Source organism: Hordeum vulgare, chromosome 2H, assembly GCF_904849725.1.
Source record: "Hordeum vulgare subsp. vulgare chromosome 2H, MorexV3_pseudomolecules_assembly, whole genome shotgun sequence".
In the NCBI taxonomy this organism is placed as follows: Eukaryota; Viridiplantae; Streptophyta; class Magnoliopsida; order Poales; family Poaceae; genus Hordeum; species Hordeum vulgare.
Genome location: NC_058519.1, coordinates 363,224,469 through 363,237,398, shown reverse-complemented (window position 1 = coordinate 363,237,398; position 12,930 = coordinate 363,224,469).

Sequence of the window (12,930 nt, the reverse complement as noted above, 5' to 3'; positions counted from 1 at the left end):
GTGGGCAGCCTGCTGGCCCACTGGCCCCCCTCTTCTGCTATATGAAGGGTTTCGTCCGGAAAAAATATTGAGGAGGAGCTTTTTCGTGGATTCGCCGCCACCACGAGGCGGAACTTGAGCAGAACCAATCTAGAGCTCCGACAGGACGATCCTGCCGAGGAAACTTCCCTCCCGGAGGGGCAAATCGTCGCCATCGTCATCACCAACACTCCTCTCATCGGAGGGGACTCGTCACCATCAACATCTTCATCAGCACCATCTCATCTCCAAACCCTAGTTCATCACTTGTAACCAATCTCCGTCTCGCGACTCCGGTTGGTACTTGTAAGGTTGCTAGTAGTGTTATTTACTCTTTGTAGTTTATGCTAGTTGGATTACTTGGTGGAAGAGTTTATGTTCAGATCCTTGATTCTACTCATTACCTCTCTTGTCATGAATATGATTATGTTTTGTGAGTAGTTACTTTTGTTCCTGAGGACATGTGATAAGTCATGCTAATAGTAGTCATGTGAATTTGGTATTTGTTCGATATTTTGATGTGTTGTATGTTGTTTTTCCTCTAGTGGTGTTATGTGAATGTCGACTACATAATACTTCACCATTATTTGGGCCTAGAGGAAGGCATTGGCAAGTAGTAAGTAGATGATGGGTTGCTAGAGTGACAGAAGCTTAAACCCTAGTTTATGCATTGCTTCGTAAGGGGCTGATTTTGATCCACTAGTTTAATGCTATGGTTAGACTTATTCTTAATTCTTCTTTCGTAGTTGCGGATGCTTGCGAGAGGGGTTAATCTTAAGTGGTATGATTTTCCATGTAAGGGCCGTACCCAAGCGCCGGTCCACCCACATATCAAACTATCAAAGTAACGAACGCGAATCATGTGAACATGATGAAAACTAGCATGACAGAATTTCCCGTGTGTCCTCGGGAGCGTTTTTCCTCCTATAAGCCTTTGTCCAGGCTTGTCCCTTGCTACAAAAGGGATTGGGCCACTTTGCTGCACCATTTCTACTTTTGTTACTTGTTTCTTGCTACGAATCATGTCACCACACAATCACTTGTTACCGATAATTTCAGTGCTTGCAGATATTTCCTTGCTGAAAACCACTTGTCAGATCCTTCTGCTCCTCGTTGGGTTCGACACTCTTACTTATCGAAAGGACTATGATTGATCCCCTATACTTGTGGGTCATCAAGACTCTTTTCTGGCGCCGTTGCCGGGGAGTGAAGCGCCTTTGGTAAGTGGAAATTGGTAAGGAAACATTCATATAGTGTGCTGAAATTTATTGTCACTTGTCACTATGGATACTAATCCTTTGAGGGGCTTGTTCGGGATATCTTCACCTCGAACGGAAGCACAAAGAGTTGCTCCTCAACCTTCTGCACCTACTGAAAATATTTTCTTTGAATTTCCTTCGGGTATGCTTGAGAAACTGCTGGCTAATCCTTTTATAGGAGATGGAACATCACATCCAGACTTGCATCTAATCTATGTAGATGAAGTTTGTGGTTTATTTAAGCTTGCAGGTTTGCCCGAGGATGAGGTCAAGATGAAGGTATTTCCTTTATCTTTGAAGGATAAGGCGTTGACATGGTATAGGCTATGTGATGATACTAGATCATGGGACTACAATCGGTTGAAATTGGAATTTCATCAAAAGTTTTATCCTATGCATTTAGTACATCGTGATCGGAATTATATTTATAATTTTTGGCCTCGTGACAAAGAAAGCATCGCTCAACCTTGGGGGAGTCTTAAATCAATGTTATATTCATGCCCCAACCATGAGCTCTCGAGAGAAATTATCATTCAGAACTTCTATGCTCGGCTTTCTCATGATGATCGCACCATGCTTGACACTTCTTATACCAGTTCTTTTATGAAGAGATATATTGACTTAAAATGGAATTTATTGGAGAGAATTAAACGCAACTCTGAAGATTGGGGACTTGAAGAAGGTAAGGAGTCGGGTATGAATTTCCAGTTTGATTACGTTAAATCCTTTGTTGAGACAAATACTTTTTGTGACTTTGGCGCTAAGTATGGACTTGACTCTGAGATAGTAGCTTCATTGTGTGAATCATTTTCTGCTCATATTGACATCCCCAAAGAGAAGTGGTTTAAATATCATCCTCCTTTAGAAGTCAATGTAGTTAAACCCACTCCAGTTGAAGAGAAAGTCATTGCCTATAATGATCATGTTGTTCCCAGTGCTTACATTGAGAAACCACCTTTCCCCGCTAGGATGAAGGATCATTCTAAAGCTTCAACTGTGATAAGTAGAGGCTACATTAGAACACCTACACCCCCTGAGCAAATTAGAGTTGAACCTAGCATTGCTATTATCAAAGATCTTCTGTCCGACGATGTTGAGGGACATAATATTCACTTCTGTGAAGATGCTGCTAGAATTGCTAAACCTCACGCTTGAGACAAACATATGCATGTTGTTGGCACGCCTGTAGTTTCTGTTAAGATAGGAGATCATAGTTATCATGGTTTATGTGACGTTGGTGCTAGTGTCAGTGCAATACCTCAATCCTTATATGATGAAATCAAAGAAGAGATTGCACCTATTGAGATAGAGCCTATTGATGTCACTATTCAGCTTGCCAATAGAGATACTATCTACCAATGGGAATTGTTAGGGATGTTGAAGTCTTGTGTGGTAAAACAAAGTATCCTGCTGATTTTCTTGTTCTTGCTACCACACAAGATAGCTTTTGTCCCATCATATTTGGTAGACCTTTTCTCAATACCGTCAATGCTCATATTGACTGTGAGAAGCAAACTGTCACTGTTGGCTTTGAAGGTGTGTCACACGAGTTCAATTTCTCCAAATTTGGTAAACAACCTCATGAAAAGGAGTTGCACAGTAAGGATGGAACTATTGCCTTGGCTTATATTTCCGTGCCTCCTAATGATAAGCATATGGATAAAAGGGATGAAATAGATAGAGTTGCCTTAGAACAATATCCTATCCTTAAGAATAACTTGCCTGTTGAACTGCTTGGGGATCCACCCCCACCAAAGGGTGATCCTGTGTTCGAGCTTAAATAGTTGCCAGATACACTTAAGTATGCTTATCTTGATGAAAAAGAGATATATCCTATCATAATTAGTGCTAGCCTCTTATGGCATGAAGAAAATAAGTTACTAAAAACTCTGAGAAAGCACCGTGCTGCTACTGGATATACTCTTGATGATCTCAAGGGCATTAGTCCCACTCTATGCCAGCACAAGATTAAAACCGATCCTGACTTCAAACCAGTTGTTGATCATCAAAGGAGAATGAATCCTAAGATGAAAGAAGTAGTAAGAAAAGAAATACTAAAGCTCCTGGAAGCGGGTATTATCTATCCTCTTGCTCATAGCGATTGGGTGAGTCCGTTGCATTGCGTCCCTAAGAAGGGAGGCATTACCGTTGTCCCTAACGATAAGGATGAATTGATCCCACAGAGGATTATTACTAGCTATAGGATGGTGATCAATTTTAGGAAATTGAATAAAGCCACTAGGAAAGATCATTACCCTTTTCCTTTTATCGATCAAATGCTAGAAAGACTGTCTAAACACACACACTTCTGCTTTCTATACGGTTATTCTCGTTTCTCCCAAATACCAGTTACATAATCTGATGAGGAGAAAATCACTTTCACCTGCCCTTTCGGTACCTTTTCTTATAGACGTATGCCTTTTGGCTTACGTAATGCACCTGCCACCTTTCAAAGATGTATGATGGCTATATTCTCTGACTTTTGTGAAAAGATTGTCGAGGTTTTCATGGATGACTTTTCCGTTTACGGGTCTTCCTTTGATGATTGCCTCAGCAACCTTGATCAAGTCTTGGAGAGATGTAAAGATACCAATCTTGTCTTGAATTGGGAGAAGTGCCACTTTATGGTTAATGAAGGCATCGTCTTAGGACATAAATTTTTTGAAAGAGGTATTGAAGTCGATAAGGCTAAGGTTGATGCAATCGAGAAAATGCAATACCCGATAGATATCAAAGGTATAGGAAGTTTCCTTGGTCATGTTGGTTTCTATAGAAGGTTCATTAAAGACATCTCTAAGATTTCTAGGCCTCTTACCAATCTCTTGCAAAAGGATATTCCTTTTGTCTTTGACGATGATTGTGAGGAATCCTTCGAAATACTTAATAGGGCTTTGATAACTGCACCTATTGTTCAACCACCTAATTGGAACTTGCCTTTTGAAATCATGTGTGATGCTAGTGATTATGCTATTGGTGTTGTTCTAGGGAAAAGAGTTGATAAGAAGTTGAATGTTATTCACTATGCTAGTAGAACTCTAGACAGTGCCCAAAGAAACTATGCTACTATGGAAAAGGAATTCTTAGCAGTCGTGTTTGCATGTGAAAAGTTCAGGTCTTACATAGTTGATTCCAAAGTCACTATTCACACTAATCACGCTCCTATTAAGTACCTCATGGTGAAGAAAGACGCTAAACCTAGACTTATCAGATGGGTTCTCTTGATACAAGAGTTTGATTTGCACGTTGTCAACATAAAGGGTGCTGATAATCCCGTAGCAGATAACTTGTCTAGGTTGGAGAACATTCTTGATGACCCACAACCTATTGATGATAGCTTTCCCGATGAGCAACTGAATTTCATCAATGCTTCACATAATGCACCGTGGTATGCTGATTATGCAAACTATATCGTTGCCAAATATATACCACCTAGTTTCACATACCAGCAAAAGAAGAAATTCTTCTTTGACTTAAGACACTACTTTTGGGATGATCCTCACCTTTATAAGGAAGGAGTAGATGGTGTTATTAGACGTTGTGTACCTGAACATGAACAGGGACATATCCTAAAGAAGTGTCACTCCGAGGCCTACGGAGGACACCATGCGAGAGATAGAACTGCACACAAGGTATTCCAATCAGGTTTCTATTGGCCCACTCTCTTCAAGGATGCACGTAAGTTTGTGTTGTATTGTGATGAATGTCAAAGAATAGGCAATATTAGCAAATGTGAGGAAATGCCTATGAACTATTCACTTGTCATTGAACCATTTTATGTTTGGGGCTTTGATTATATGGGACCTTTTTCCAAAATCCAATGGGTATACTCGTATCTTAGTTGCTGTTGATTACGTCACTAAGTGGGTAGAAGATATCCCCACTAGTAGTGCTGATCGCAACACTTCTATCAGGATTCTTAAAGAAGTTATCTTCCCTAGATTTGGAGTCCCTAGATATCTAATGACCGACGGTGGTTCACATTTCATTCATGGTGCTTTCCGTAAAACGCTTGCTAAGTATGATGTCAACCATAGAATTGCGTCTCCCTATCACCCTCAATCCAGTGGTCAAGTAGAGCTAAGCAACAGAGAGGTTAAACTAATTCTGCAAAAGACTATCAAGAGGTCTAGAAAGAATTGGTCTAAGAAGCTCGACGATGCACTGTGGGCTTATAGAACTGCGTATAAGAATCCCATGGGCATGTCTCCGTACAAAATGGTGTACGGTAAGGCATGTCATTTACCTCTTGAGCTACAACATAAAGCTTATTGGGAAATCAAAGAGCTCAACTTTGATTTCAAACTTGCCGGTGAGAAGAGGTTATTTGACATTAGCTCGCTTGATGAATGGAGAACTCAGGCATATGAGAATGCCAAGTTGTTCAAAGAGAAGGTTAAGAGGTGGCATGATAAGAGAATACAAAAGCGTGAGTTCAATGTAGGTGATTATGTCTTGCTATATAACTCTCGTTTAAGATTCTTTGCAGGCAAGCTTCTCTCTAAATGGGAAGGTCCCTATGTTGTTGTGGAAGTATATCGTTCCGGTGCTATCAAGATCAACAACACGGAAGGTAATTGTCCGAGAGTTGTAAATGGGCAGAGAATCAAGCATTATATCTCAGGTACTCCCATGCATAAATGTTGAAAGCAATATCATCAATACCATAACTCCGGAAGAATACCTAAGGGACATTTATCAGCCTGTTTCATACTCCGAAAACGAAGAGGTATGTGATTCGGTAAGAAAACAGAGTCCAAAACTTTTCCAGTAGGAAATTTTCTCCGTTTTGGAATATTTGAAAAAATACAAAAATTGGAAGTAGTCCGGAAAGTGCCTGGGGGGCTTGTGGCCACCTCGTATGCCTCCCGGACTCCGTTTTCGTGCGGACTACTCCTTCTGGTCTGGAAAAAATTAATATATATTCTCCCGTGAGGTCTGAACCCTATATCACGCAGATTTCCTCTATTTTTCGTTCCGAGCCTGTTTTCTGCTGCAGATTTAGATAAAGATGTCGTCCCAGGAATCTTTGGGGGAGAACAATCTGCCTCAAGTCTATGGAGAAGTACATGCTGATCTAAAAAGGATGGAGGTCATGGAGGCTAAGGTAAGGCTAGCTAAAGAAACCAAGGGCAAAGCTAAGGAGAAGAATCAGGCATGGGATGAAGTGCAATCTGTGCTCAACAAGGAAGAAGTTGAAGAAGTGGATTTCCTCCAACCCTACCTCCACCTACTATCTCCATCCTTGATTGAACTCTTGAGGTTTTGTGAAACAACTAGTGCTCGCAATACTTATCTAACTCGTGAAGTTGTTTTGCTGGAGAAACATATCACAGATCTCCAAGGTATCAATCAAAGATTGATGGCCCTCTTGGAATCAAAGGTTGCAACAACTCCACCACCATCACCTCCAAAGGAAGACAACTGAGCATGGGTATGGGCAATCCCCTTGGCTTTTGCCAAGCTTGGGGGAGTTGCCCTGATATCATATCACTATCATATCTTTTGCCTTTACCTTTGTTTTAGTTTGTTCCTTTTCAGTTTTCTCTTTCTCTAGTAGATTAAAAGTCTTAGTGTTTTAGTCTTGAGTTTTGCTTTGTGTCACCCCCGATGTATTTGAGCTCGTGAGCCATATAATAAAGAGTGTCTTAGTTGAAGGGCTTTGCCTCTTGCCATGATCAAAAGAGTGAGAAAAGAACAAAAGCATGAAACATCATGTAATGATCTTATGGGAAGTGATGCCTTCACATACAAAAATATTGATGATTGAAACTTGTTGAGGGTAGACAAACGTAGACCTTGGTCATTGTTGCAATTAATAGGAAGTTATAAGGAAGGAGAGGTTCACATATAAATATATCATCTCTGACACCATCTATGATTGTGAACACTCACTGAACTATTACATGCCTAGAAGTAGATGTTGTACAAGGAAGACAACATAATGAATTGTGTTTGCTTGGTTCGGAACAATGTTATATGACTAGAGATCCCTTAGCATGTGACGATTGCTTCCACCTCATATTAGCCAAAACTCCCGCACCAAGTAGAGTACTTGTGCATCCATAAACCTTCAATCCAGTTTTGCCATGAGAGTCCAACCATACCTACCTATGCATTGAATAAGATCCCTCAAGTAAGTTTTCATCGGTGCAAGCAATAAAATTCCTCTCTAATATGTATGATCTATTAGTCTGTGGAAAATAAGCTTTGTACGAACCTGTGATGAGGAAGACATAAAAGCGACAGACTGCATAATAAAGTTCTTTATCACAGGAGGCAATATAAAGTGACGTTCCTCCGCACTAAGAGGACACTCATCCAAACCTCAAAAGCGCATGACAACCTATGCTTCCCTCTGCGAAGGGCCTATCTTGTACCTTTACTTTTTGCCCCTGAAAGAGTCATGGTGATCTTCACCAATTCCTTGTTTCGCCTTTATCTTGGCTAACATCATATGCTTGGGAAAGATCTATATTCATATGTCAACTCGGAGGTAAGCATTCATGAATTATTATTGTTGACATTACCCTTGAGGTAAGCAGTTGGGAGGCAAAACTATAAGCCACTATCTTTCTCTGTGTCCCGCTGAAACTTTGATCTCATGAGTACCACGTGAGTTGTAGCAATTGTAGAGAACGAAAGGATGATTGAGTATGTGGGTTTGCTTTACAAGCTCTTATTTGACTCTTTCTGATGTTGTGATAAATTGCAATTGCTTCAATGACTACAGGCTGTCGGTTGTTACTTTTCGGTAAGGTTCGTGATCCATGCTTTACTTTGTGAAGGAATTATCACTTTAGCATGAGAGATTATATGTTGGTATTGCTGTTCTGATCATGATCATGATGCATGCATGTCCGTATCTTGTTTTGTTGACACCTCTCTCCCTAAACATGTGGACATATTTATTGAGCTAAGCTTTCGCTTGAGGAAAAGCGAGGTCTAAGCTTGGGGGAGTTGATACGTCCATTTTGCATCATGTTTTCATGTTGATATTTATCACTTCTTGGGCTATTATTTCACTTCACGGTGCAATATTATGCCTTTTCTCTCTTATTTTGCAAGGTATACACGAAGAGGGAGAATACCGGCAGCTGGAATTCTGGCTTGAAAGTGGAGCAAGTTTGAGATACCTATTCTGCGCAACTCCAAACGCCGTAAAAATCAACGAGTTTTTTTTCCAGATTTATAAAAAATATTGGGCTGAAGAAGCGCCAGAGGGGCGCCAACAGGTGGCCACAAGCCTGCTAGGCGCGGCCACCCCCTAGCCGCGCCTAGGGGGCTTGTGGGCAGCCTGCTGGCCCACTGGGCCCCCTCTTCTGCTATATGAAGGGTTTCGTCCGGAAAAAAATTGAGGAGCTTTTTCGGGGATTTGCCGCCCCCACGAGGCGAAACTTGAGCAGAACCAATCTAGAGCTCCAGTAGGACGATCCTGCCGGGGAAACTTCCCTCCCGGAGGGGGAAATCATCGCCATCGTCATCACCAACACTCCTCTCATCGGAGGGGACTCGTCACCATCAACATCTTCATCTGCACCATCTCATATCCAAACCCTAGTTCATCACTTGGAACCAATCTCCGTCTCGCGACTCCGGTTGGTACTTGTAAGGTTGCTAGTAGTGTTGATTACTCTTTGTAGTTGATGCTAGATAGATTACTTGGTGGAAGATTTTATGTTAAGATCCTTGATGCTACTCATTACCTCTCTGGTCATGAATATGATTATGCTTTGTGAGTAGTTACTTTTGTTCCTGAGGACATGGGATAAGTCATGCTAATAGTAGTCATGTGAATTTGGTATTCGGTCGATACTTTGATGTGTTGTATGTTGTTTTTCCTCTAGTGGTGTTATGTGAACGTCGACTACATAACACTTCACCGTTATTTGGGCCTAGAGGAAGGCATTGGGAAGTAGTAAGTAGATCATGGGTTTCTAGAGTGACAGAAGCTTAAACCCTAGTTTATGCGTTGCTTCGTAAGGAGCTGATTTGGATCCACTAGTTTAATGCTATGGTTAGTTTTTGTCTTAATTATTATTTCGTAGTTGCGGATACTTGCGAGAGGGGTAAATCATAAGTGGGATGCTTGTCCAAGTAAGGGAAGTACCCAAGCGCCGGTCCACCCACATATCAAAGTAACGAACGCGAATCATATGAACATGATGAAAACTAGCAAGACAGAAATTCCCGTGTGTCCTGGGGAGTGTTTTTCCTCCTATAAGATTTTGTCCAGGCTTGTCCCTTGCTACAAGAGGATTGGGCCACTTTGCACCACCGTTGCTACTTTTGTTACTTGTTGCTTGCTACGAATCATCTCACCACACAATCACTTGTTACCGATAATTTCAGTGCTTGCAGATATTTCCTTGCTGAAAACCACTTGTGAGATCCTTCTGCTCCTCGTTGGGTTCGACACTCTTACTTATCGAAAGGACTACGATTGATCCCCTATACTTGTGGGTCACCAGGTCTCTGGGGACCCCCTGCCATGGTTCTCAAGTCTCCCAATCTTCTTTTGATTCGGAAAAATATTTTCGGGGATTTTATTCCATTTGGACTCCGTTTCAAATCTTCCTCTGAAAAGGGTCAAAAATACGGAAAAATAGGAACTGGCACTTGGCACTGAGTTAATAAGTTAGTCCCAAAAAAGATATAAAAGGCATATAAAATATCCAAATTTTGACAAGATAATAGCATGAAACCATCAAAATTTATAGATACGTTGGTGATGTATCGCGCACCTGCGCCCCTTCCCCTGAGCCGAGAGGAAGAAAGTGCCTCGTTTCGTCTTCGTCATCGTGCAGACCATCGCCGCCAACCACCTCAAGCTTTCGCCATCCGCCATCATGTCGAGAAGCGCTCCCAAGAATGGACAGCACAATGGTGTCTGGCTCGGTAGCAACATCTGTGACGGCCACATTGAGGCACTCCGCCATCGCCGCCTGCTGCGTCCCGCATCTCTTGTGGCGGTGCGCGTGCCAGGAGCCGAAAACCACCCAACACCGAGGGAGGGAGAGGTTGTCGTGTTTGAATAACACTTCTACCGCGGCTTTGGGCTCCCATCAAGCAACTTCTTCGCCAACTTCTTTGGCTTGCAGCTGCACCATCTGGCGCCAAATGCCATTCTTCAACTTGCTTCGTATGTCGTCCTATGCGAAGGCTTCCTGGGTATTGAGCCCCGCCTTGACCTCTGGCAAAAGCTGTTTTTCTTCAAGCAGCAGTCCATAAAAATGGACAAAGCCGAGGAGGAGAAGCTCAAGGGCCCCCGCCCGATGACCCCGTGCAGCGCGACACTGGTGCATCATCGGACGTCGTGCGGCTTCCCCCCGATGCTGCTCCAGGACTCCTTCAAATTGTGGCACAGGGGGTTCTTCTATGTGAAGAACGTCGACCCCTCCCACGACAGCCTCAACCTGCCCACCTTCGTCATCGCTCCTCCCAATGGCGAAGAGGAACTGGAAGGCTTCATATCCGAAGCCAATCGCCGAGGTGGAGCAGATATGCACGTACCTTGAGACCATGAAGACTTGCGGCCTCCTGGGCCGCGACCTGCTCACCACCATGATGAGTTGATGACTCATCGGATCCTGCCTCTGCAAAGGCGGCCCCATCTGATCTGTCAGATGGGCGGGCGGCATGATCCCTGCCGGCTCTCCACCAAGAAATTATGAGCCGGCGCGGTGGCTCAGAATGTGAACCTAATCTCCTCCGCCAACATGGACGAAGGTGGAGGTTGGGAATGGGGAATGACCCCTTACGACCGAGCCCAACCGCCTCCAGTGGTAAGTATCTTCTCGAATCTTGTTTTGCTTGTCTTTGAACATGATGTTCTCTCTTTTGAGCCGTCTGTCGACTCCATTGCTTAGTTGTTCGAGAGCCTGCAAGTGCTCGACCCGCCAGCCACCGACGTGGAGACCTCGGAAGCCTCGGAAATTGAGGATGAGGGGGTGATAGAGACGCGAGCCGCCATCACCGAAGGTTCGGAGGAAGCGCTCATGTCGAAGGGCTCCGAGCCGCCTGGTGAGCACCTAAATCCCTCCCTTCTTGACTGGACGGATCATGACGAGACGCTGGCTACTCCTCCTAATGCAGCCTTCTGGGAGGATCCAGAGGATCTGGAGGAGGTCACCAGCCCTCCATTGACGCGGGGCCACCGCAAGGCTGGTGAGAGGGTCGCACTTGGCGAGACGGCTAGGAACAAGGGAAAGGGGGCAGCCACATCCAAGCCGGCCCCCAAGCGCGCCGCCACGGGACCTCTAGCCATAGGACGAGGAGGCGGCGCCAAGAAGCATCGTGCCGGCGCCGACAGAAAGCGGGTGCCCGTCGTGGTGGGGTAAGAGTCCTTTGTTATCTCTCTTTTGATTTGTTACGTGAGGATGGATTCCTCAAATAGTACTTGGCAGGGAGGCATAAGACATGGAGGAAGAAACTGCCTCCCCCGCCGAGCGAGCTGGCTGGGCAGCTGTTGATGCTGCCAAGAAGGCGTTGGACGACGAGTCCGCCCTTCGCTCGGAAACAACGGCGAACAAGACGGCCGCGGGCCAATCCAAGCCCATCCGGACCGAGAAGCCTGCCAAGGAGAAATGGTCCAAGACCAAGCACGACCCCGCCAAGTGAACGCGCGTGGAGGAGCCAACTAACGATGTAGCTCCGAAGCGCCCCCAGGGGGCCGAGCCAGCCAAGGCCGCCAAGCCGGCCACCTCCACTCCAGTGGACCTCGAGGTGGTCCCCGACACGCTAGAGGCTTATGTAGATGGCATGCCGGAGATGACCATGGACGCACCGGAGGTGACCATGGATGTGCCGGAGACAGCCGATCCACCCCCAGCCGCGGAGACGGCGCCGGTCGGGATGTCAAGGGAGCCGACCACCAACCCAACATCTGGAGACGACACCATCGTCGTGCCCAACCGCGGCCCGGCCGCCCCAGGAGCCGGCCCCATAGCCGGGAGCCGGCCCATGAGGACCTGGCGTGTGGCCAATGCTGAGCGTGCAGCATTGCCCCCAGTCACCAAGCTCAGCGGTGTCCCGGAGCTGGTGGCCTTCTTCTCTAGCATCCATGACAAGGTGAAGCAGGCGGCCCTGGTAGCCAAGTGCGAGCTGGAACACCTTGAAGAGCGAACCAGGGTGAGTCTTCTATCTTCTGCATCTTCTCTGCATTCGTCTGGCTTTTTTTTCTTTTTCTGCTCTTGAATCAGTGGGGGCGCGCCAGTGCACCCACTCGGTGTAGCCCCCGAGAATCGGGCCGGCCAAGCATTGGCCGGGCCGAATCTCCTTGTGTTATGCTCGTCTTTCCTTTTTTAGTGGGGGCACGGTAGCGCACCCACTGGGTGTAGCCCCCGAGAATCGGGCTGGCTAAGAGTTAGTCGGGCCGAATCTTACCACTTTCTTTATTTGTCTTGTTCGTAGGAGCTTCATGACACCCAAGTGCACGCGTACAACATGCTGCGGGCCTAGATCCAGGCGGCTGATGGCCAAGTCGGCAATCTTCAGGGCCGGCTGGATGTTGTCGTCTCGGAGAGAGACGCCTTGCGCGAGGTGGACAAGCAGCTCCAGCAGCACCTGGGTCTTCTCCAGGCAGAGAAGAAGGATTGCGAGGGGGCCCTTCAGGCCGAACTGGAGGAGCCGCGCACCACCCTTCAGGAGAAGGACA